Consider the following 25,142-nt stretch of genomic DNA (forward strand, 5'->3'; position numbering starts at 1 on the left):
CTGTACTGGGACTTTAAGCACCTTGATATCAGTGTGGTGCAATGGAGTTGAATGTGTAAGCTTTGCTAAGGCCCTCTGTCTCTCTCCTTGGGTTTGTATGGTACCAGGCCAGTGTGGATGGGAGCCACGTGGGGCTGAGGGGACACAGCCGCACTAGCAGTGGAATCCGCTTCACCAGCGGGGGCAGCCCTGGCCCTGAGTCCACCAGCCCAGACTCAGAGCGCCCGGCCCAGGCTCTGCTCCGGGACTACGGTAAAGCACTTAGCTAGGCCTACTACTTGCTAACTAGCGAGTGTTAGCATTGTAATCATGCTAACTAATTGTAGCCACACAGGACTTACTACATGCTAATTAGCTAGCCATAGCATGTTTGCTTTAATCTATTATTACTATTACTATGATAATTGTATTATTATTATTATTATTATTATTACTGTAATAATGCCAAGGTCAGACTTGGGATGTTTTGTAGTATTAGCACAATAGCCATTACTACAATAACCACATTTAGCCTATTTTTTTTATTTCACTCAGATATTGAATCCTTTTGCTGTTACCATTCACAAGTACTGACACCACCTGGTCAATGTTCCAGAAATGCAACTCTGTATTAACAATACTGTATGTTTCATAGCCAACGTGGTGAAAGTGATATACAGAGTTAAAAAGCGCTGGGTAAAAACTATCTGTATGTGATGTCAACACAACTTATTTGCTGTGATGCTGTGCTACTTGAATGAGAAAAGACTATCCCGGCCTCTATACTGATTTTCACTGTTTGACCAAATGTGATATGAGAGTTATTAAGTGATAAAGTTCCCTTACAAACTCCTTTAGAAGTGTAAATGAAAGTATACCAATTTCTCTCTTTATTCTAGGATTCTTGCCTGTTCTGTTCATTCTAGTATTCTTGCTTGTTAAACCTCCAGTTCCTACTGCATCTGATAGATATTTCTCTACACCTGTGTGCAGTGGTATGGCAGCCTGCTTATTGCCCGATGATTATCCATCTGCATGTGCTTTAGTCAACTCCTCTGACTGTCAACGCACAGATAGATCTGGACCAACAGGTTAGGATGGAAGTGAGAACAAGGACTTATTAGCCAGTAGCAAGTGTGGACCTGAAGGCATGTTTCCCTCTTTACTGCAGGAACACTTAAGGAGTCCGTAGTTCGGTAGAGTTTGCATATATTATGACGATATTTTGTGAAGTTTTTTAAAACAAAGCTGTCATCAAATCAAAGGGTGGCTACTTTGACGAATCACAAGTATAAAATATACACTGCTCAAAAAAATAAAGGTAACATTAAAATAACACATCCTAGATCTGAATGAATGAAATAATCTTATTAAATACTTTTTTCTTTACATAGTTGAATGTGCTGACAACAAAATCACACACAAATTATCAATGGAAATCAAATTTATCAACCCATGGAGGTCTGGATTTGGAGTCACCCTCAAAATTAAAGTGGAAAACCACACTACAGGCTGATCCAACTTTGATGTAATGTCCTTAAAACAAGTCAAAATGAGGCTCAGTAGTGTGTGTGGCCTCCACGTGCCTGTATGACCTCCCTACAACGCCTGGGCATGCTCCTGATGAGGTGGCGGATGGTCTCCTGAGGGATCTCCTCCCAGACCTGGACTAAAGCATCCGCCAACTCCTGGACAGTCTGTGGTGCAACGTGGCGTTGGTGGATGGAGCGAGACATGATGTCCCAGATGTGCTCAATTGGATTCAGGTCTGGAGAACGGGCGGGCCAGTCCATAGCATCAATGCCTTCCTCTTGCAGGAACTGCTGACACACTCCAGCCACATGAGGTCTAGCATTGTCTTGCATTAGGAGGAACCCAGGGCCAACCGCACCAGCATATGGTCTCACAAGGGGTCTGAGGATCTCATCTCGGTACCTAATGGCAGTCAGGCTACCTCTGGCGAGCACATGGAGGGCTGTGCGGCCCCCCAAAGAAATGCCACCCCACACCATGACTGACCCACCGCCAAACCGGTCATGCTGGAGGATGTTGCAGGCAGCAGAACGTTCTCCACGGCGTCTCCAGACTCTGTCATGTCTGTCACGTGCTCAGTGTGAACCTGCATTCATCTGTGAAGAGCACAGGGCGACTGGCGAATTTGCCAATCTTGGTGTTCTCTGGCAAATGCCAAACGTCCTGCACGGTGTTGGGCTGTAAGCACAACCCCCACCTGTGGACGTCGGGCCCTCATGGAGTCTGTTTCTGACCGTTTGAGCAGACACATGCACATTTGTGGCCTGCTGGAGGTAATTTTGCAGGGCTCTGGCAGTGCTCCTCCTGCTCCTCCTTGCACAAAGGCGGAGGTAGCAGTCCTGCTGCTGGGTTGTTGCCCTCCTACGGCCTCCTCCACGTCTCCTGATGTACTGGCCTTTCTCCTGGTAGCGCCTCCATGCTCTGGACACTACGCTGACAGACACAGCAAACCTTCTTGCCACAGCTCGCATTGATGTGCCATCCTGGATGAGCTGCACTACCTGAGCCACTTGTGTGGGTTGTAGACTCCGTCTCATGCTACCACTAGAGTGAAAGCACCGCTAGCATTCAAAAGTGACAAAAACATCAGCCAGGAAGCATAGGAACTGAGAAGTGGTCTGTGGTCACCACCTGCAAAACCAGTCCTTTATTGGGGGTGTCTTGCTAATTGCCTATAATTTTCACCTGTTGTCTTTTCCATTTGCACAACAGCATGTGAAATGTATTGTCAATCAGTGTTGCTTCCTAAGTGGGCAGTTTGATTTCACAGAAGTGTGATTGACTTGGAGTTACATTGTGTTGTTTAAGTGTTCCCTTTATTTTTTTGAGCAGTGTATTTTGATTTGTTGAACACTTTTTCGGTTACTACATGATTCCATATGTGTTATTTCATAGTTTTGATGTCTTCACTATTATTCTACAATGTAGAGAATAGTAAAAATAAATAAAATCCCTGGAATGAGTAGGTGTGTCCAAACTTTTGACTGGTACTGTATATTTTTAAATACATCTAAAAATAAAATATAAATCCTTTATTTTCCCCTAACCCTACCACCCCTCCCCTAATTGGAGTAAACTAATGGACAACTAGTGCTGTGATGTTTCACAAAAGTTCTGAACCTTTCTATTCTCATATATTTTAAATTAAAGATAACAATATTTGCCAAGAGTATTATTATATTATTGAGTATGACTTTTCAGATCACCCAGCTGTGCTACAGTGCATTCGGAAAGTATTCAGACCACTTGACTTTTTCCACATTTAGTTACGTTACAGCCTTATTCTAAAATGGATTAAATTACATTTTTTCCTAATCAATACCCCATAATAAAAACAGGTTTTAAGAAATGCAGAAATACCTTATTTACATAATTATTCAGACCCTTTGCTGTGAGACTCGAAATTGAGCTCAGGTGTATCCTGTTTCCATTGATCATCCTTGAGATGTTACTACAACTTGTTTGGAGTCCACCTGTGGTAAATTGAATTGATTGAACATGATTTGGAAAGGCACACACCTGTCTATATAAGGTCCCACAGTTGACGCTGCATGTAAAAGCACTGTCAACTGGAACAGATCTGGGGAAGGGTACCAAAACATGTCTGCAGCATTGAAGGTCCCCAAGAACACAGTGGTCTCCATCATTCCTAAATAGAAGAAATGTGGATTCACCAAGACTCTGCCAAACTGAGAAATCGGTGGAGAAGGGCCTTGGTCAGAGAGTTGACCAAGAACCCGATGGTCACTCTGACAGTGCTCCAGAGTTCCTCTGTGGAGATGGGAGAACCTTCCAGAGGGACAACCATCTCTGCAGCACTCCACCAATCAGGCCTTTATGGTATAGTGGCCAGATGGAAGCCACTCCTCAGTAAAAGGCACATGACAGCCTGCTTGGAGTTTGCCAAAAGGCACCTAAATGACTCTCAACCATGAGAAACAAGGTTCTCGGGTCTGATGAAACCATGATTAAACTCTTTGGCCTGAATGCCAATCGTCACATCTGGAGGAAACCTGGCATCATCCCTACGGTGAAGCATGGTGGTGGCAACATCATGCGGTGGGGATGTTTTTCAACAGCAGGGACTGGGAGACTAGTCAGGATCAAGGGAAAGATGAAAGGAGCAAAGTACAGAGAGATCCTTGATGAAAACCTGCTCAGGACCTCAGACTGGGGTGAAGGTTCACCTTCCAACAGGACAATGACCCTAAGCACACAGCCAAGACAACGCAGTAGTGGCTTCGGAACAAGTCTCTGAATGTCCTTGATTGGCCCAGCCAGAGCCCGGATTTGAACCCGATCGAACATCTCTGGAGAGACCTGAAAATGGCTGTGGAGCAATGCTCCCCATCCAACCTGACAAAGCTTGAGAGGATCTGCAGAGAAGAATGGAGAAACTCCCCAAATACAGGTGTGCCAAGCTTGTTGCGTCATACCCAAGAAGACTCGAGGCTGTAATCGATGCCAAAGGTGCTTCAACAAAGTACTTAGTAAAGGGTCTAAATGCTTATGTAAATGTGATATTTCCATTTTTTATTTTTGATACATTTTGCAAGAATTTCTAGAAACCTGTTTTTGCTTTGTCATTATATTATGGGGTATTGTGTGTAGATTGGTGAGGGGAAAAATACAACTTTCGAATAAGGCTGTAACGTAACAAAATGTGGAAAAAGTCAAGGGGTCTGAATACTTTCCGAATGCAGTGTATTTGCAGAGTTAACTCCAGGTAAATGTTGCAATTATTCAGCCATTCCTGAACCTGCGACCAAAAACAAGCTACACATGGACAGTACCAAAACAAATGATGTAATGAGTCTGTCTCATCACAGCAAAATCTGCAGAGCTGGGATGGTTGTCTCCCATATATATAACATTCTATTGGTTGCAATAATTTTGTATAATAATTTAAATTGAAAAATTCTAAGTTTTGAATCTGGCGTTCATAAACCATGTGCCATGGAATCGGTACATCGAAAATCTCCCTACCATTTTGCAATCTGTATTGCCTAGCTGTCAATTTTTGGGTCCCTAAATTAAACTGGTTATGGTAGCAAGATCTTATCTATTTTTGCTAACTTTTTATTAACATTCATTGTAGTGAGAGAATTTCTTTCTTTCGGGATATGAATACCGAATATATCCACATCACTGTCAGACCATTTTATTGGTAAACTACACAGTAATGTAAAAGTTGTATATATTTTTTGATCCAATACGTAATATAGTACATTTATCATAATTTGGTTGTAATCCAGAGAGGTTAGACAAATTATCTAGATCCTCTATGAGGCTATGGCTATCCAAGTTGTGGATTTAAAAGAAAACATGAATCATCAGCATACAATGACACCTTAATTTTTAAGGTCTGTGTTTCTAGCCCCTTGATGTTATTGTTGGATCTGATTTTAATAGCTAACATTTTGATGGCCATAATAAATAGATATGCCGATCGTGGACAACCTTGTTTTACTCCTCTTGACAGTTTTTAATACTTTCTGAGAAGTAGCCATCATTTACTATTTTACACCTAGGGTTACTATACATAACTTTAACCCATTGTATAAGAGATTCTCCAAATTTGAAATATTCCAGGAATGTGTATATATCAATTCCAGTCGTACTTTATCAAAATCCTTTTAAAAGTCAGCTATAAATACCAGGCCTGGTTTCCCAGGTTTTTCAGTGTTCTATTGTTTCCAGTGCTTTACTTATTATCTCCAGTGTATCATCCATGTAAAAAAAACCTGCCTGATTAGGATGATTCATATCTGACAATACCTTTTTAATTCTATGCTCTATGCATTTTGCTAGAATTTTTGCCTCACAATTTTTTTCATGGACTGGATCTTTGTATTTACCACCTGGGTCCTGTTTCAGTAATGGTGAAATCAGACTTTGTTGAGTATCTGATAATCTACAATTTTTATGGGAGTGTTTAAAACATGCTATTAACAGTCCTCGGAGTACATCAAAAAAGGTTTGATATACCTCAGCTGGTATACCATCCAGCCCTGGAGTTTTTCCGGACTTACAGACTTTAATTGCATCAAGAAGTTCCTCCTCTGTAATTTGGCCTTCACGTGAGTCTTTCTGTACAGCTGTTCATTTTACATTATTCATAGAAAAAAATACTTACAATTAACTTCAGTCAGTGGAGATGGAGGAAACTGAAACGAAAACATGTGCTTAAAGTACTTTGCTTCCTCTTTCAAAATATAGTTTGGTGAATCATGGGCGACTGTCATTTGTAACAAGTTTCAGTCAATTCTTCTTGGTAGCATTTCTATGTTGAAGATTACAAAATAATTTGGTGCATTTTTCCCCATATTCCATCCAGTTCGCTTAATTTTTTATAATCTATTACACTTGATCTTTCTTGAATAAGTTCCCCCATTTCTTTTAGTTTTTCCTCTAACTTATTCTGTGCCACTATGGTACAGTTTTTATTGCTATCTATCTGTACTGTTAGTCCCTCTATTTCCTTTTTTTAAAAGATGAATATTGAATTGCATGGCCTATAAATGCACATTTTAAAGGTGTCCCATACATAAGGGGATCTGCTGTACCTATGTTATGTCGGAAAAAGTCAGTTATAAATCCTTCTGTCCTGGTTAAAAACAAGTTGTCATCCAATAGGCTTTGATTACATTTCCAACGTCCTCGCCCACGTGAAAATTCTGTAAGAGTAATGTAGATGCCAAATATTTGATGGTCCAACTGCGTTCTGTCCCCTATCGACACTTTTTACTTTTGGTGCCAGCAAGAATGACATAAGAAAGTAGTCATGACGACTAGCTTGATTGAGCCTCCGCCATGTATGTCTCACTAGGTCAGGATATTTAAGCCTCCATATATCCACTAGTTCCAATATATCTGTGATATTTGTGATTTCCTTAAGTGCATGAGGGTGATAGTTTGTAATGTGATTTCCTTTATGATCCATTGAAGTCTTTATAACCGTATTATCTCCCACCATAATAATAGTCTTGCATTGCTTGTAGGCTTGATAAATTATTATATATATTTTCAAAGAAGCGTGGATCATCATTATTTGGACCGTTGTCATGGAAATTCTAAAGAGAGACTGTAGATTCTTCAAACAACTTAAATCTCACCCAATGTCTCTATCATTTCTAGTGAGGTTGATCAAGCCTCACCAGAAAGTCAGGACAAAGGACATTCAACACTATTAAGTATTTTCTTTCCCTGTACTTCCGAAACCATAATTTTTTTTTTCCCCCATCATTCTGCGTACCTGGTTTACAACCCAAAAAATAAAATAAACACACAATAAAACAAACACGGTATTAACACCACTAACAAATATTCATAACGGGTGGGTTGTGTGTGTGCGGTAAAACGTAGGGCAAAAACTAAGAAATGGCCAGGCCTTACTTATTTGAGAGCTCCCTCTATGGCCGGATCCGGAAACCTTTATACTTTATAAAACTGCAGAATTTCACAAACTGTTCTCCCAAGACAACAACCTCGGGAAACATTTAAAAGAGAGAGAAAATAAACATTTCGTTAGTTTTCACTTTGCTAAATCTTAATCAGTCCAAACAATTCAAAATTCGTATTCTTACTTTCCAATAAACTTCCCATTTTCTTTGTTACCTTCACTAGTCTACATATCTGTTTCCTTCAACTCAGAAAGCCCTCTGTCTTTCCGTCTAACGTTACTTTACCAGCTGAACAAAACGTTTTTAATTACAGACAAAACAAAACATGATAACCTCTGTTCACAGGGAGGCCACTGTCCTCCCTTCACTCATTAATCATTTGTGTTTTAATCCATCCCAAAGTTTATGTACCCTTTATGTAGCACTTAGACACGGCGGCTTTTCTCTTGCCACTGAGTCTAACGATTTACTCCCGTATATGACTGGTCTCTCTTTTCCCCCGTGATTTTACGTAACCACCGCACTACAATGTCCTTCATTTTTATGAACAAACCCCAATGCTGGCACCTGACACAATTGCTTTTTCAAAACTCTACAAACAATTTCTCACAATATTAACGCCACTCTAATCTTTCGTGACCCCTCCTCCCTTTCGTCAATTCTATACATCTATTTCAGAATAAGACGGAATAAAGTGTCTCACGAGATAAAAAAAACAAAAAAACAAAGGTATTCTGAGCTTGCAAGGAATGTTTGGCCTGGTAATTTTTACTTGTTACCTTAATACAATCCATTCCCCTGGCATTTCGCCTAGATTCTTCCAACCCCAAAATTGGTTCCACACCCATTCGCCATGTAACATTATCCGGGTATTATTACTGGTCCTATGGTCAGAGAAGAGAAATGGGCAGTAATCGCTTTCGATTCTGCCCCTGTTACCCTGCTGAATTTAATACTTTTCCCTTGGGGTAAATTTAGCCTATTTCGAGCTCCCTTTCCCCGCTACACTCACTCTTCGAATGACCAACGATAACCATTTTCAAACCTGCCATCAAAGCATACGTACACATTCTATCAACATATTCACATACCCAAGCTGTGTTCGAATACCCATACTAACATACTGTATACTTAATGAGTATATACTACATTAGTATATACTATTAGTTCATTTTAGTATACTGTAAACAAACAGTAACCTTTCAGTTGACCTTCGCCTGTCTACTGGAAGTTGATGCTGTTGCTATGCAACCTCTTGTTAGCATAACAAATTACTAGCTAGACATCTTACGACTTTGGGTGTTCGTAAATTCAGACGGTTCAGAGCGCACACTGGACGCTCTGGCCAAGAAGTAGGGTTGATCCGATTGTTCTGACCTCACAACGGCAGTCAAGCACCCAAGCTAACTGGCTATAGTGGCTAGCTTGCTAGCTACTTCCAGACACAAATGAGAGAACAGCTCACTCTGACCATTTTTACTCACCCTAGCAGAGCTGGTTAGGCTGTTTTCATGTTATCCAATGTTGGTGACTGTAACTGTGCTGCTGGCAACAATTTAATTACGCTTTTTTTCCGACGTTTACTGACACCGGCCATATTCAACGTGTGTTGAGCGTTCGTAAATTCAACATTTATTTTGCGCTCTGGCACATTGACGAGAGTGCTCTGAAATCGGAGTAGATTGCCAGAGTGAATTTACGAACGAACTCGAATTAACAATGTCCATTGAGAACGCTCAACAACGATACCATTTAGCTAAGCTAAGAATTATGTGAATAAATCGAATCAATAAACGTTGGGTAGTTAGATGGCATATAGTTAATATACTGGCAAGTTTGATGTATTAGTAGCCAACTAACGTTAGGTAGCTAGCTAACATATATTACCGGTACATATAGCTGTAATGATATGCTATGCGGTTCATAAGGATAGCATAACTAACAAATTGTCAGCCATCATAACGTGTAACATAACTTATTTGAAAAGTCATTACTTTATAACATTGCTTAACATTTTCTTAACATTTGTCATAATTAGTTAAAGCAATGAATTTGTATCTGCTCTCGTTGGACTTTGGATGCATATTTTCTGCCATTTTCTTCAAATCTGAAAACATTGTGAAGCCACGGCCATTTTCTGAAGAATTGCATTATGGGCCCTAAAAGCACAGAAATAGTGTCCACTGCTTGTATACTTCGTATTTTGGCGAATGTAGTATGACATCCGGGAACATTTGGCATACTAACTATCCATACTATGACCAAGAAGCGTACTACATACTCAATTTATGTCACAAATAGTACAGTTAGTGCGGTTATGCTGAGTTCATCTACTAATTTTGCTTTTCTTGTTGATAGAACTCTATCATCAAAACGCTGGTGTATTGATCTTTTGATTTTTCTTTTATATCATTGTGCCAACATTGAACAGTAGGGATTCTTCAAAAAGTATTTGTCATTCAACGAGAGATGACTCGTTTTCATGCACATTTTTTCATAGAAAAATACTGCACCAAACATCTTAGTTAGATGTAAAATTGCGTGACTAAGATCTCTTCAGCAAAAACATAAATGTATGAAAGATTTCTGGAGTTATCTTAGATTAATTCAGACTATTTTGAGGACGTGTATACTGGTAACAGCGTCTCAAAATGGACAAACCATACTATTTCCGTGTTTTTCAAGCGAAGGTCTTTAAAGGGAGTATGCGAGCACACTCGTTCGGCTAGGCGCCAGCCGAACTAAAGTACAGTGGGGAAAAAAAGTATTTAGTCAGCCACCAATTGTGCAAGTTCTCCCACTTAAAAAGATGAGTGGCCTGTAATTTTCATCATAGGTACAGTGGGGGAAAAAAGTATTTAGTCAGCCACCAATTGTGCAAGTTCTCCAACTTAAAAAGATGAGAGAGGCCTGTGGGAGAACTTGCACAATTGGTGGCTGACTAAATAAATGTTTTCCCCACTGTATGCTGACGCCTTTAGGTTCACACTTAGGTTCACACTGGTAAATATAGCTTGTTTGTTCTAACTTGCAACCTTGTTCTCCCTGTCCTCCTCTATCTATGGTGGTGGTGTTTGGTGGTGGTGTTTCGGGGTTTACATCCTTTAACCAGCATCCACCTGGTCACCCAGAGGCTCAACTCCCAGTGGAGGTCTGAAATGAGCATCTCGCTGGCTGCCCTGGAGCTACTGGCTGGCCTGGCCAAGGTGAAGGCGTGTGTGGACTCACCGTAAGCGTGCGGTCAGCTCAGTGTGCGGTTACATCGTGTACCAGTGTAGCCGGCCGGCCCCCCCTCCACTCCCGAGACCTCCACTCTATGATTGTAGCAGCCTTCCAGTGCCTGTGTGTGTGGCTGACAGAGCACCCTGACATGCTGAATGAGAAGGTAGGTAGACAGCATCCCAAACTAAATAGCGCTGTGATCAATGTGGCGTGTGTTCTTTGAGTTTGAGTTGATTGATTATTGCTCACAGATAAAACTGAAGAAATGCAGAATTTACATCATAAAATTTAAATTTAAAAATACTCACGGAAAATACATAATACATGACAGAAATATAATACAGGACACTTAAAACATTACAGGAAATGTTTTCATGATGGAAACTGAAATGTTAGTGTGTTTGTTAAAAGTAACATTTTTGGAAAACTGTTAAGAGCTACAGTCCTTAATAGTGAAGACATCAAAATTATGAAATGACACACATGGAATCATGTAGTAACCAAAAAAGTGTTCAACAAATCAAAATATATTTTATATTTGAGATTCTTCAAATAGCCACCCTTTTCCTTGATGACAAAATGCAGGTGTTTCAGCCTAGTTGGAAATGATCGCAAATTCAACAATGATTGGTTTGGAAGGAATCAGTGGCAACCTGCAAGTGTTGCAAAGCAATCAATAGCTTGCTATTCAGTGGAGTGGGTGTGTGGTCCAAGTCTGGGTTTAAGGGTCTCTTTTCCAAGCTTAAAAGGATAAACATTCACACACCATGGGCCAGAAAAGGTTGAATACATTGGCCATGCTGTCAATCCAGCATGACTTCTGCCGCGTTCAAAACAACTGGAAACTTGGAACTGGGAAATCTCAGACTTCAGTGAGTTCAAGACAACTGGGAACTCAGACAAAAACAAGCTCAGACTGGAAAAATACGTTTTAAACGGTTATCCAACTCGGAATTCCAAGTCTCTTTCTGGAGCTCCGACCTGAAGATCACTGACGTCATGATTCAACCTTGTTTTTTTCTATGTTTCCAGTTGTCTTGAAAGCACCATAAATCAAGAGAATGCCAGACTTTGATGACAAAATTTGCCCACGACGGACCGCCGCGCCACCTTCCTGTTCAAGTGAGCACAGCACAACAAGGTGAGTCCAAAAATGTATTGTATGCTGCTGCATAAATGATGTAATATGCCAGGGAGATATGTATACTGTAGCTAAGAAAGTAATACTAAGTGTATGTTGTGTAGTAAGCTGTTAGTAGCCCATGTGCCTCACCCAAATAATTTAGTCCCTTTCTCTTATACGCTCGTCGTCCCCTTATGCCATAGTTTGTACATCTCAATTGTCATTAGAAACCACATTTGTTTAAGCAAGTCAGCCATATCAGCAATGTTTTTAAAAAGGCGGTAAATGAGGCTGAATGAACTCTTTCGCTGCCAGAGAAGGCTCCACTGATAGCCAGGTGTAGCGGTGGTAAGGATTCACTCCATGGTGCTGAAAAGAAAGCTCTGCTGTTGGGACAGCTTTATGTAGGGCCCTAACAGTTTGTGGGCACCATTTGTCACTGTTATAGTGCGATGAATGTGTTGTTTAGTGTTATGTTGTTTAGTGGCTTTGCTGGCATACAATTTTTATGTTTTGTTTGCCCCACCAAGATTTACATGCTAAAATCGCCACTGACAGGCAGTGATACAGGATAGTTTGTGGCTGTTTCTCAGGAACCTGGTTCTGTTTCATAAGACTAAATAAGTCTGTGTTTGGTTTGTCGAGGAAGACTAAATGTGCTCTTTCTTTAGTATTGACGATGTTTAACAATGTTTGATGAGAAAAACCATGCATGACCAAAGTTTGTTTATTAGGAATGTATATGGCTGATGTGTTTGAGTGTCAACCAGTGAGGTCCAAAAGTATTTGGACAGTGACACATTTTTTGAGGCACAAAGATCATACCCCCAAGACATGCCAACTACTTACCATTACCAACAACAGGGGAGGTTAGCATTTCTCTTTTGCACTCTTCATGATTCATTCATGATTATCAGTAAATATGGTAGAATCCATGTTAATGTAGAAGTGTTTAGAAACATTCTATTCTTATTTATAATAAAAGTGACTCCAAAATGACGCACTACATTATTTACCATTCATTTCTATTGGGCTCAAAATAATCTTAAAAAGACAACCAAAACAAACTGCAAATGCATCCAACACGTTTCTAGAGTTACAAGCTTGAAGTAGTCATTGCGTGCTAGGAATATGGGACCAAATACTAAAGTTTTGACTCCTTTAATACACATAAATGAATTTGTCCAAATACTTTTTTTTCCCTAAAATGGGGGGGGAGTATGTACAAAAAGTGCTGTAATTTCTAAACGGTTCACCCGATATGGATGAAAATACTCTAAAATTGAAGCTGACAGTCTGCACTTTAACCTCATAGTCATTGTATAATTTCAAATCCAAAGTGCTGAAATACAGAGCCAAAACAACAAAACATTTCAATGTCCAAATACCTTTGGACCTCACTGTATTTGTTTATTAACCATTTTATGAGCGATGTGTTTGTTGTAGGACCATGTCTGACCATGTTGGTCAAGTAGGACCATTTATGACCATTTATGTGGTCTTCTGTAGCTCAATTGGTAGAGCATGGCGCTTGTAACGCCAGGGTAGTGGGTTCGATCCCCGGGACCACCCATACGTAAAAATGTATGCACACATGACTGTAAGTCGCTTTGGATAAAAGCGTCTGCTAAATGGCATATTATTATTATTAATATATTATTATGACCATGTTTGGTATTGACCACATGTCTGCCTGTGTGGAGTGTTTCCTGTATTTGACCTGTCTCTCTCTGTCAGGACTGTCTGGTGGAGGTGTTGGAGATCGTAGAGCTCGGTATCTCAGGCAGCAAGTCTAAACAAGAGCAGGAGGTGAGGCACAAGGGCGAGAAGGGGCACAACCCGGCCTCCATGAGGGTTCAGGATGCAGCCGAGGCCACCCTCTCCTGGTGAGATTCTAAACCCAGCACAGTGCACTAAACACCTGGGTTGTGTTCATTAGGCATCAAAATGAAGGAAAATTGTTGATACAGGGTGGATCTACCCAGACTTGTCCGTTAAGAAATAGATTTTTGTTTTCTGTTTCAAAACGTTTTGCTACGGTTTGCCTTGATGAACATGACCCTTGTATTTCTGGCCAAAATTGCACATGGTCCAATAATACCTAACTAAATAAATACTGTTTATTGCTCCCGTCTGGGTATCAGTCTAGCCACTTTGAACCAACCTCCCCTCTCTCTCTTGTTGTTTGTTGTTTTTGTTGTTGTCCAGTATCATGCAGGTCCTGGGGGCCTTCCCCTCCCCCAGTGGCCCAGCCTCCACCTGCAGCCTGCTGAACGAGGATACTCTGATCCGCTACGCCCGCCTCAGCGCCACAGGACCCAGCAACTTCCGCTACTTTGTCCTGGACAACTCCGTCATCCTGTCCATGCTGGAGCAACCGTTGGGCAATGAGCAGAGTGAGTGGGACTGAGCAGAACTGACAAAACCAGACCTCCCTTTTTAAAAAGAGCTGGGCTTTCACTTTATTTGGATAAACTGCAAGTACAGTACATTCCTCTTATAGTGATCACATCCGTGCAGGAGAATTTAGTCACTATAAGCAGTTGCATACTATAACCATATTCACTATAAGCGTAGTGCACTGTATTGCTTTTGACATGTAACAACTAGGTTTATTAACTATTTTCAGTTGTATAAGTAGTTGCATGTTGCTGTTGTTTTTGTCGTATCTGTTGGTTGATGCTTGTGTTACTTTGTACTCAAAATCAAGCTTTGTTTTGCTAAGTTTCTCAATCATGACACTCACCTGGCACAATGAACAGCTAAATAAAACAGATACATAAATGCAAATAGGATAGTGGCTTATGAAAGTGAGTAGGCATCTCAATGGCAGGAGGCAAGTCAGGCACCCATTTTGCCTCAAACCAGCAGACGGTTTCCACTTTCACTGGGAACCCTGGTGTAACTGCTTCTCCACTGTCTGCAGACCCCAGCCCGTCAGTGACTGTCCTAATCCGGGGCATGGCTGGCCGACACGCCTGAAACCATGCAGCTCTTCCACCAGCCCAGAGAAGCACGGGCCAACCAGAGGGTGAGACCAGTTAGTTGGCCCACTGGTCCGCCTTGGTCTGTCTGTGAGGCAGACAGAGTATTTACTCTTATACCCTTTCACACTACCTTAATGACCCGAACTGTACTGTTCTGGCTCTGATATTGTCATAGTACAGTTTGGCTTGGCTTTGCTTAGCTCAGTAGTGTGGAAAGGGTATGAGAGTTTTGCTTCCACACAAAAGGATTAGGGGTATGAGAGTTTTGCTTCCACACAAAAGGATTAGGGGTATGAGAGTTTTGCTTCCACACAAAAGGATTAGGGGTATGAGAGTTTTGCTTCCACACAAAAGGATTAGGGGGTGCTTGTAAGGGGGTGCTTGCCCTATTACCAATAGTAAAATGGTAGAAATGAAATGGCTAGCGTACTACGCTAACAAGCGATTATTTGCATATTGAAATGTTTGAGGCTTTATTTTGTGGTAGCTGTTTACACCAACTGTTATTACTAAAATCTCTGCTGATTCCATACTCTACTCTAATAGTAATACACAACTGTTATACTGAGCATGATGTAATAATACACACTAATTCAACATCCTCGTCTCTCCTCTCCTACAGCAGGTGTTTGTCCCTGAGGGCCGCCCGGCGCCCAAGGATGACGTGGGGATCCGCTACACCGTCAAGCAGAGGCCCTTCCCGGAGGAGGTGGACAAGATCCCCCTGGTCAAAGCCGACGTCAGCATTCCAGACCTGGATGACATCGTCAACAAGGAGGTGTGAGCGACTATGTTGACCCCACCATGACCCCAATAGACTCTTGATTATCCTACTATTCTCATATCCTCTCTTTCATGACCAATGATCTGAAAGTACCTTGATAGGTGTTCATCTTATTTCTGTCACCTATCCAGTTCTTTCTACTATCCATGATCATGAAGGAAAGAGTGCAGGGAGAGGAGGGTCAGAGTATTTTAGCATATTGGAACGCAGCTCGTATCACTGTCCAAATTGAATGTAATGTAAACTTATTCTAAAGTGAATTACTTTTGGACAAAACCCTTGACGCAGAGTATAAAGAGAGTAAAATGATAAGTGTTACCCAGGCTTATGGAGACAGAACAGTTATTAGGGTACATTCTTATTGATGTGGAATCAAGTGACTTCTATGAACTTGTAGGATGAAGTGAGTGTGCCATGCATATTGAAGTATGATCATCCACACGTGCGTTGTCCCATCCTTTAGGAGACAAAGGTCAAAGGTTACCAGATCACTTTTTTTCGGACTCCATGGAGTATACTCGCATTGTTACGTTTCTCCCTCACTATCTAACTGAGGGTTACCGAGGGCTGTATTATATCAAAGCCGGGGGTACTGTGTTTTGCTTTAACCATGCTATTCAGATACTGGACTTGATTTAATAGAGCCGTTAGACTAACATTAGAGCCCGAACGATAAACCGGTTGACCAATATTATCGGCCAATTATTAGCCTTTCACAGAAATATTTGTATCGATCTTTATTCCACAGATAAAGCGCTGATATTAGTGTAGCTCATTTGGTAGAGCATGGCGCTTGCAACGCCAGGGTTGTGGGTTCGATTCCCACGGGGGGCCAGTATCAAAAAATCTATGCACTCACTGTTAGTCGCTCTGGATAAGAGCGTCTGCTAAATGACTAAAATGTAAATGTAGAAAAACATAGAATGAACAAAAACATCTGCTCATTTGCGGTCATAAAAAAAAAATGTAAATGGTTCCCTGAAGAGGGCGCTCTACAACCTGCTCATTGAACATCATTCATCCCTAAGTCACAACGTGAGAGAAAGTAGGCGACAGTTGTGACACAGCCTGGAATCGAACCCGGGTCTGGAGTGCCTTAGACCGCTGCGCCACTCGGGAGGCCCACATTGGTCTATTCTTGATTGCAGCTGTGAATTTGCTGTACAGGTATGGTTATGGCAGTGGCAGAACTTGGTTTACTTACATTGTTTAAGAATATAGTGTGGGTACGGTCGCAGGTACATACACTAATAAACGTGAGGTGTGTGACTGTGTGATTCCTTACAGTTGCCCCCGCTCACACATACTTTACCTTTGCCCCTCTCAGCTGGAGATGCAGCATGATAGGCTGCGCAGCATGATGAGCAAGCAGATGGAGTATGAGTGTTCCCTGGAGCGCCACAGCGAGGACGTCTGGAGTTCTAAGTCCTTCCCGGACCCCCTGACCGACTGCAAGCCCCCTCTGCCCGCCATGGAGTTTCAGACAGCCCGCCTTTTCCTCTCTCACTTCGGCTTCCTGTTTCTAGAGACACTGAAGGTTGGGAACTATAGTTTATGGCCAGTAGTTATTTATTTTTTATATACTAAAAAACTAGTACTCCTACAGTATGACTTCCTTGTCTACAGGTGAAGGCTGTAGCACAATTATGATTTCCCACAATGTTGAATGTAATATCCCCTTCAAACAGAGATGAAAACCCACCGATTTTAGCTTTATATCTGAAAGGTATTGCCAGCGAAAAAGCCACTACTATTTCCGCCAACCGACCTAGTCATGATTGCGGTAATGTGTTTAAAGGTCCTGCCAACCCCTCAGTATAAACATCGGCTTTCATCTTACCGTCTTTGGCACGCATTAAATCATGAACATTCTATTGTTGTTGTCCGATATAAAAACGTGTCCTTTTCATTATGAAAAACTATAAAGAAAAAGACGCCAGTCTGCATGACATCGCAGCAGCCTGGTCCAAATAGCAACGTTACCTACTCTTTTATTATAATTTTTTGTATCAAAAAACCCATCTGTTTGACATATCCTAAACACATTTTTCATCTCGCAAGCCAGGCAACTAAAAGCAACTTTCTAGACAATGTTTTAGTTTGTGGCTAGCTTTTTAGCTAGCTATCTAGCTGGCTAGCAAGTTGATAATTATTAGAACATATCTGAACGTTTTGAGTGTCAGTGGGTGCTGTAGGTGGGTGTGGTGGGTGTGGTGCAGGAATCAGGAGCAGGACGCAGAAACTTAGTCCAAAAGACTTTAGTGAAAACTCACTCAATACACGAGCCAAAAAGGCCGGAGACGAGAGAATACGTAAACCAAAATGCACACTAACATGTGCGAGAACCCTCCTAAAACAGAGGAGGAAAACAACGGAGTACAGATGACCAACAGTAGCGCACAAACACGACAGCGAGGACAATCACACACAACACCTGACAAACACAACGAAAATTTATAGGACACTAATGAGCGCTAAACGAAAACAGGTGTACAACATCAAGACAAAACCAAACGAACATCGAAACATACAACGGTGGCAGCTAGTACTCCGGAGACGACGACCGCCGAAGCCTGCCCGAGCAAGGAAGAGAGGCAGCCTCGGCCGAAACCGTGACAGTACCCCCCCCCTTGACGCGCGGCTCCAGACGTGCGCCGACTCCGGCCTCGGGGACGACCAGGAGGACGCGGAGCAGGGCGCGTCGGGTGACTACGGTGGAATTCTGTCAGGAGAGACGGGTCCAAAATGTCTCTCCTCGGCACCCAGCACCGTTCCTCCGGGCCGTACCCCTCCCACTCCACGAGATATTGGAGACCCCCCATCCGACGTCTCGAATCCAAGATGGACCGCACGGAGTACGCCGGTGCCCCCTCGATGTCCAATGGGGGCGGAGGAGTCTCTCTGATTTCATTTTCCTGGAGTGGACCAGCTACCACCGGCCTGAGAAGAGACACATGGAACGAGGGGTTAATATTCTTATACTCAATAGGCCGGTAACACACCTCGTTCAATCTTCTCAGGACTTTAAACGGCCCCACAAACCGCCGACCCAGTTTCCGGCAGGGCAGGCGGAGGGGCAGGTTTCTGGTAGAGAGCCAGACTCGATCACCAGGTGCGTACACCGGCCCCTCACTGCGGTGGAGATCGGCGCTCGCCTTCTGACGATGGAGGGCCCGCTGCAGGTGGACGTGTGCAGCGTTCCACGTCTCCTCCGAGCGCCGCACCCACTCATCCACCGCAGGAGCCTCGATCTGGCTCTGCTGCCATGGTGCCAGAGCCGGCTGGTAACCTAACACACATTGGAAAGGGGTTAGGTTAGTTGAGGAATGGCGTAGGGAATTCTGGGCCATTTCTGCCCAGGGAACGTAACGTGCCCACTCCTCTGGCCGGTCCTGGCAGTATGATCTAAGAAACCTACCCAAATCTTGGTTCACACGTTCCACCTGCCCATTACTCTCAGGATGGTAACCCGAGGTGAGGCTCACCGAGACCCCCAAACGCTCCATAAACGCTCTCCAGACTCTGGAGGTGAACTGGGGACCTCGATCAGACACAATCCTCGGGTACCCCGTAGTGCCGGAAAACGTGGGTGAATAGAGCTTCTGCGGTCTGTAGGGCAGTAGGAAGGCCCGGCATAGGGAGCAAACGACAGGCCTTAGAGAACCGGTCCACAACGATCAGTATAGTAGTATTCCCCTGCGAGGGGGGAAGGTCAGTGACGAAGTCCACCGAGAGGTGAGACCATGGTCGTTGTGGAACGGGCAGGGGTTGTAACTTACCCATAGGCAGATGTCTAGGCGCCTTACACTGGGCGCACACCGAGCAGGAGGAGACATAAACCCTCACATCCCTCGCTAACGTGGGCCACCAGTACTTAGCACTAAGGCAGTGCACTGTCCGGCCAATACCAGGATGTCCTGAAGAGGGTGACGTGTGAGCCCAATAGATCAATCGATCCCGAACCTCGAGCGGGACGTACGTCCGACCCTCCGGGCATTGAGGAGGACTAGGGTCGGTGCGCAACGCCCGCTCGATCTCAGCATCGACCTCCCACACTACCGGTGCCACCAGACAAGACTCCGGCAGTATGGGAGTGGGCTCCACGGACCTCTCCTCCGTGTCATACCGCCGAGACAGTGCGTCTGCCTTACCGTTCTGTGACCCAGGGATGTACGTGATCTTAAATACGAACCGGGCCAAAAACATGTTCCACCGCGCCTGGCGAGGGTTCAGTCTCCTAGCTGCCCGGATGTACTCCAGATTACGGTGGTCAGTCAAAATGAGAAAAGGGTGTTGAGCCCCCTCAAGCCAATGCCTCCACACCTTTAGGGCCTGTACCACGGCTAACAGCTCCCTGTCCCCTACGTCATAATTTCGCTCCGCCGGACTGAGCTTTTTGGAATAAAAAGCACAGGGGCGGAGTTTAGGTGGCGTGCCGGACCGCTTGAAAGCACGGCTCCTATACCGGCCTCTGACGCGTCCACCTCTACCTGAAATGGTAAAGAGGGATCCGGATGCGCCAGCACCGGAGCCGAAGTAAACAGGTCCTTCAGCCTCCCAAAAGCCCTGTCCGCCTCGGCTGACCACTGCAAACGCACCGGACCCCCCTTCAAAAGAGACGTTATGGGAGCTGCCACCTGTCCAAAACCCCGGATAAACCTCCGGTAGTAATTTGCAAACCCCAAGAACTGCTGCACCTCTTTTAACAGTGGTTGGAGTTTGCCAATGACGCACGGCTGACACCCGGTCAACCTCCATCTTCACCCCTGACGCAGACAACTGATAACCCAAAAAGGAGATCGACTCCTGGAAAAACAGACATTTCTCTGCCTTGACATACAGGTCGTGCTCCAACAGCCTCCTCAACACTCGGCGCACCAGGGCCACATGCTCGACTCGGGTAGACGAGTACACGAGAATGTCATCTATGTACACGACCACCCCCTGCCCCTGCATGTCCCTGAATATCTCATCCACGAATGATTGGAACACTGAAGGAGCGTTCATCAACCCGTATGGCATGACAAGATACTCGTAATGCCCCGAGGTGGTACTAAACGCTGTCTTCCATTCATCGCCCTCTCTAATGCGCACTCAAGTTGTAAGCGCTCCTGAGATCCAATTTTGTGAAAAAACGCGCCCCGTGCAATGACTCCGTCATGGTCGCAATCAGAGGAAGTGGATAACTGTACTTCACCGTGATCTGATTGAGACTACGGTAATCAATGCATCGGGCGTAACCCTCCATCCTTCTTCTTCACAAAAAGAAACTCGAGGACGCAGGGGAAGTGGATGGCCGTATGTATCCTTGTCTCAGAGATTCGTCTATGTAAGTCTCCATAGCTCTTTTCTCCTCTTGAGACAGAGGATACACATGGCTCCGTGGGAGCGCAGCTCCTGCCTGGAGGTCTATCGCACAATCTCCCTGCCTATGAGGAGGTAACTGCGTCGCCCTCGACTTACTGAACACAATAGCCAAATCCTCATACTCGGGGGGAATGTGCAATGCGGGCACCTGGTTTGGACTCTCCACTGAGGTAGCCCCCACGGAAACACCTAAACATCGACCCACACACTGGGCAGACCACTCCATCAGAGCCCTCTCCTGCCACGAAATAGACGGATTATGGATACTCAACCAGGGCATTCCCAGCACCACCGGATACGCAGGCGAGTCGATCAGAAATAGCTGGATAATCTCCTCATGACCCTCCTGCGTACACATCCTAAGTGGTGCCGTGACTTCCCTGATCAAGCCCGATCCTAACGGACGGCTATCTAGGGCATGAACGGGGAATGGGACGTCAACAGGAAGAAGGGGAATCCCTAATTCTACACAAAATGTTCTATCAACAAAATTCCCAGCCGCGCCTGAATCTACCAGCGCCTTCTGCTGGGAATGAGGTGCAACCTGTGGAAATCGCACAGGTATACAGACGTGCGCAACAGAGAGCTCTGGGTAAGTGGGGCGCCTACTCACCTGGAAGGACTCCCCAGTGCGGAGCCTGTCGTCTTCTCCCCTAGGAGACCCTCCCCAGCACCTAGCCGCGGTGTGTCCTCCACGGCCACAGTTGGTGCAGAGGACGGCCCCCCTCGTGCTCTGACCCCTCCTCTCTCTAGCGCCAGCACCCCCGAGCTCCATAGGGCTCGGCTCGGAGGTGCTGGAGGATGGAATGGACGGACCCCCTCGGAACGTCCGCGGGTAGCCAGCAGGGTGTCCAGCCTGATGGACATGTCCACTAACTGATCGAAAGAGAGGCTGGTATCCCTGCAGGCCAGCTCCCGACGGACGTCCTCTCGTAGACTACAGCGGTAGTGATCGATGAGGGCCCGCTCATTCCACCCTGCATCCGCCGCTAGAGTTCGGAATTCTAAAGCGAACTCCTGGGCGCTCCTCCTCCCTGCCGGAGGTAGAACAGACGCTCCCCCGCCGCTTTCCCCTCAGGTGGATGGTCAAACACAGCCCTGAAGCGGCGGGAGAACTCAGAGTAGGTGATGGTGGTGGTGTCTATTCTCCTCCACTCGGCGTTGGCCCATTCCAACGCCTTGCCGGTAAGACAGGAGATGAGGGCGGACACGCTCTCGTGTCCCGAGGGCACCGGGTGTACGGTGGCCAGGTATAGCTCCACCTGTAGAAGGAAGCCCTGACACCCGGCAGCGGTCCCATCATAGGCCCTCGGGAGCGAGAGCCGAATTCCCCTGGGTTCCGGAGCTTGAATGGGCTGACTGGCCGATGGTGATGGCACGGGAGGTGGAGTTGTGGGTGTCCCTCTGGTCTCCCAGCGTTGAAGGGTGTTAATCACGTCCTGCAGGGCGGTCCCGATACGAAGGATCTGATCGTTCTGCTCACGGACCCTATCCTCCAGAGACTCAGGTGCTGCTGCGGCTCCTGCTGATTCCATCCTTATGGTGTGTGATTCTGTCAGTGGGTGCTGTAGGTGGGTGTGGTGCAGGAATCAGGCGCAGGACGCAGAAACTTAGTCCAAAAGACTTTAGTGAAAACTCACTCAATACACGAGCCAAAAAGCCCGGAGACGAGAGAATACGCACACAGGCGTAAACCAAAATGCGCACTAACATGTGCGAGAACCCTCCTAAAACAGAGGAGGAAAACAACGAAGTACAGATGACCAACAGTAGCGCACAAACACGACAGCGAGGACAATCACACACAACACCTGACAAACACAACGAGAACTTATAGGACACTAATGAGCGCTAAACGAAAACAGGTGTACAACATCAAGACAAAACCAAACGAACATCGAAACATACAACGGTGGCAGCTAGTACTCCGGAGACGACGACCGCCGAAGCCTGCCCGAGCAAGGAAGAGAGGCAGCCTCGGCCGAAACCGTGACATTGAGTTTAACTGTAGCCAACTTTTTATTCACCATCACAGAAAAATGTACACATTACAAGATAAAACGGTCACAACAACAGGGTCAACGTTGAATGTCTCTTGCTAAGTTTAGGGTTGGGCCGATATATATAATTAATTTGAATATCATGATATAAGTGCAAGACGATATATTGTGATATGCAAGACTATACTCTATTTGAACTTTACAAATCAAAACTTTGCAGTTTTACCAGTTAGACCGTATCAATAGTCTAAATACAATGCACTACATCACTTTTTCCACATTATGTTACAGCCTTATTCTAAACTGGATTAAATTGTTTTTTTCCCCTCATCAATCTACACATTATACTCCATAATGACAAAGCAAAAACTGGTTTTTAGAAATGGTTGCAAATGTATTAAAAATAAAAAACTGAAATGATATTTACATAAGTATTCAGACCCTTTACTCAGTACTTTGTTGAAGCACCTTTGGCAGTGATTACAGCCTTGAGTCTTCTTGGGTATGACGCTACAAGCTTGGCACACCTGTATTTGGGGAGTTTCTCCTATTCTTCTCTACAGATCCTCTCAAGCTCTGTCAGGTTGGATGGGGAGCTTTGCTGCACAGCTATTTTCAGGTCTACAGATATGTTAGATCGGGTTCAAGTCTGGGCTCTGGCTGGGCCACTCAAGGACATGCAGAGACTTGTCCCGAAATCACTCCTGCATTGTCTTGGCTATGTGCTTAGGGTCGTTGTCCTGTTGGAAGGTGAACCTTCGCCCCAGTCTGAGGTCCTGAGCACTCTGGAGCAGGTTTTCATCAAGCATCTTTCTTTCGATCCTGAGTAGTCTCCCAGTCCCTGCCGCTGAAAAACATCCCCACAGCATGATGCTGCCACCACCATGCTTCACCGTAGGGATGGTATTGGCCAGATGATGAGCGGTGTCTGGTTTCCTGCAGACGTGACGCTTGGCATTCATGCCAAAGAGTTCAATCTTGGTTTCATCAGACCAGAGAATCTTGTTTCTCATGGTCTGAGAGTCTTTAGATGCCTTTTGGCAAACTCCAAGTGGGCTGTCATGTGCCTTTTTACTGAGGAGTGGCTTCCATCTGGCCACTCTAGCATAAAGGCCTGATTGGTAGAGTGCTGCAGAGATGGTTGTCCTTCTGGAAGATTCTCCCATCTCGACAGAGGAACTCTGTAACTCTGTCAGAGTGACCAATGGGTTCTTGGTCACCTCCCTGACCAAGGCCCTTCTCCACCGATTGCTCAGTTTGGCCGGGCGGCCAGCTAGGAAGAGTCTTGGTGGTTCCAAATGTCTTCCATTTAAGAGTGATGGAGACCACTGTGTTCTTGGGGACCTTCAATGCTGCAGAAATGTTGTGCCTCGACACAATCCTGTCTCTGAGCTCTACGGACAATTCCTTCGACCTCCCGAGTGGCGCAGTGGTCTAAGGCACTGTATCGCAGTGCTAGCTGTGCCACTAGAGATCCTGGTTCGAATCCAGGCTCTGTCGTAGCCGGCCGCGACCGGGAGACCCATGGGGCGGCGCACAATTCGTCCAGGGTAGGGGAGGGAATGGCTGGCAGGGATGTAGCTCAGTTGGTAGAGCATGGCGTTTGCAACGCCAGGGATGTGGGTTCGATTCCCACGGGGGGCCAGTATGAAAAATAAAAAAAGTATGTATGCACTCACTAACTGTAAGTCGCTCTGGATAAGAGCGTCTGCTAAACGACTAAAATGTAAATGTAAATGTTTTTGCTCTAACATGCACTGTGCCTTTCCAAATCATGTCCAATCAATTGAATTTACCACAGGTGGACTCCAAGTTGTAGAAACATCTCAAGGATGACCAATGGAAACAGGATGCACCTGAGCTCAATTTCGAGTCACCTAGCAAAGGGTCTGAATACTTATGTAAATAAGGTATTTCTGTTTTTTAAAATACATTTGCTAACATTTCTAAAAACCTGTTTTCACTTTGTCATTATGGGTAATTGTGTGTAGATTGATGAGGATGAAAATGTATTTAATCCATTTTAGAATAAGGCTGTAACGTAACAAAATGTGGAAAAAGTGAAGGGGTCTGAATACTTTCTGAATGCGCTGTAAATTATAGTGATGCTCCTAAACTTTTGTATAATTTCAGCCAGTAGTTTTGAAAGTGTTGCTCACGATCAAAACGGGTCCCTGTTTTTTTGTGTACTACTTCATCCAATTGTGTACGGTGTCATCCATTTTGTATGATATGTTTGTTACG

General features: G+C 44.5%; 1 pseudogene; it reads left to right on the forward strand.

Annotated features, from left to right (window-relative positions):
* Positions 1-25,142, forward strand: part of LOC121546513 — a 48,500-nt pseudogene that overhangs the window by 19,013 nt on the left and 4,345 nt on the right.

Source organism: Coregonus clupeaformis, chromosome 30, assembly GCF_020615455.1.
Source record: "Coregonus clupeaformis isolate EN_2021a chromosome 30, ASM2061545v1, whole genome shotgun sequence".
In the NCBI taxonomy this organism is placed as follows: domain Eukaryota; kingdom Metazoa; phylum Chordata; class Actinopteri; order Salmoniformes; family Salmonidae; genus Coregonus; species Coregonus clupeaformis.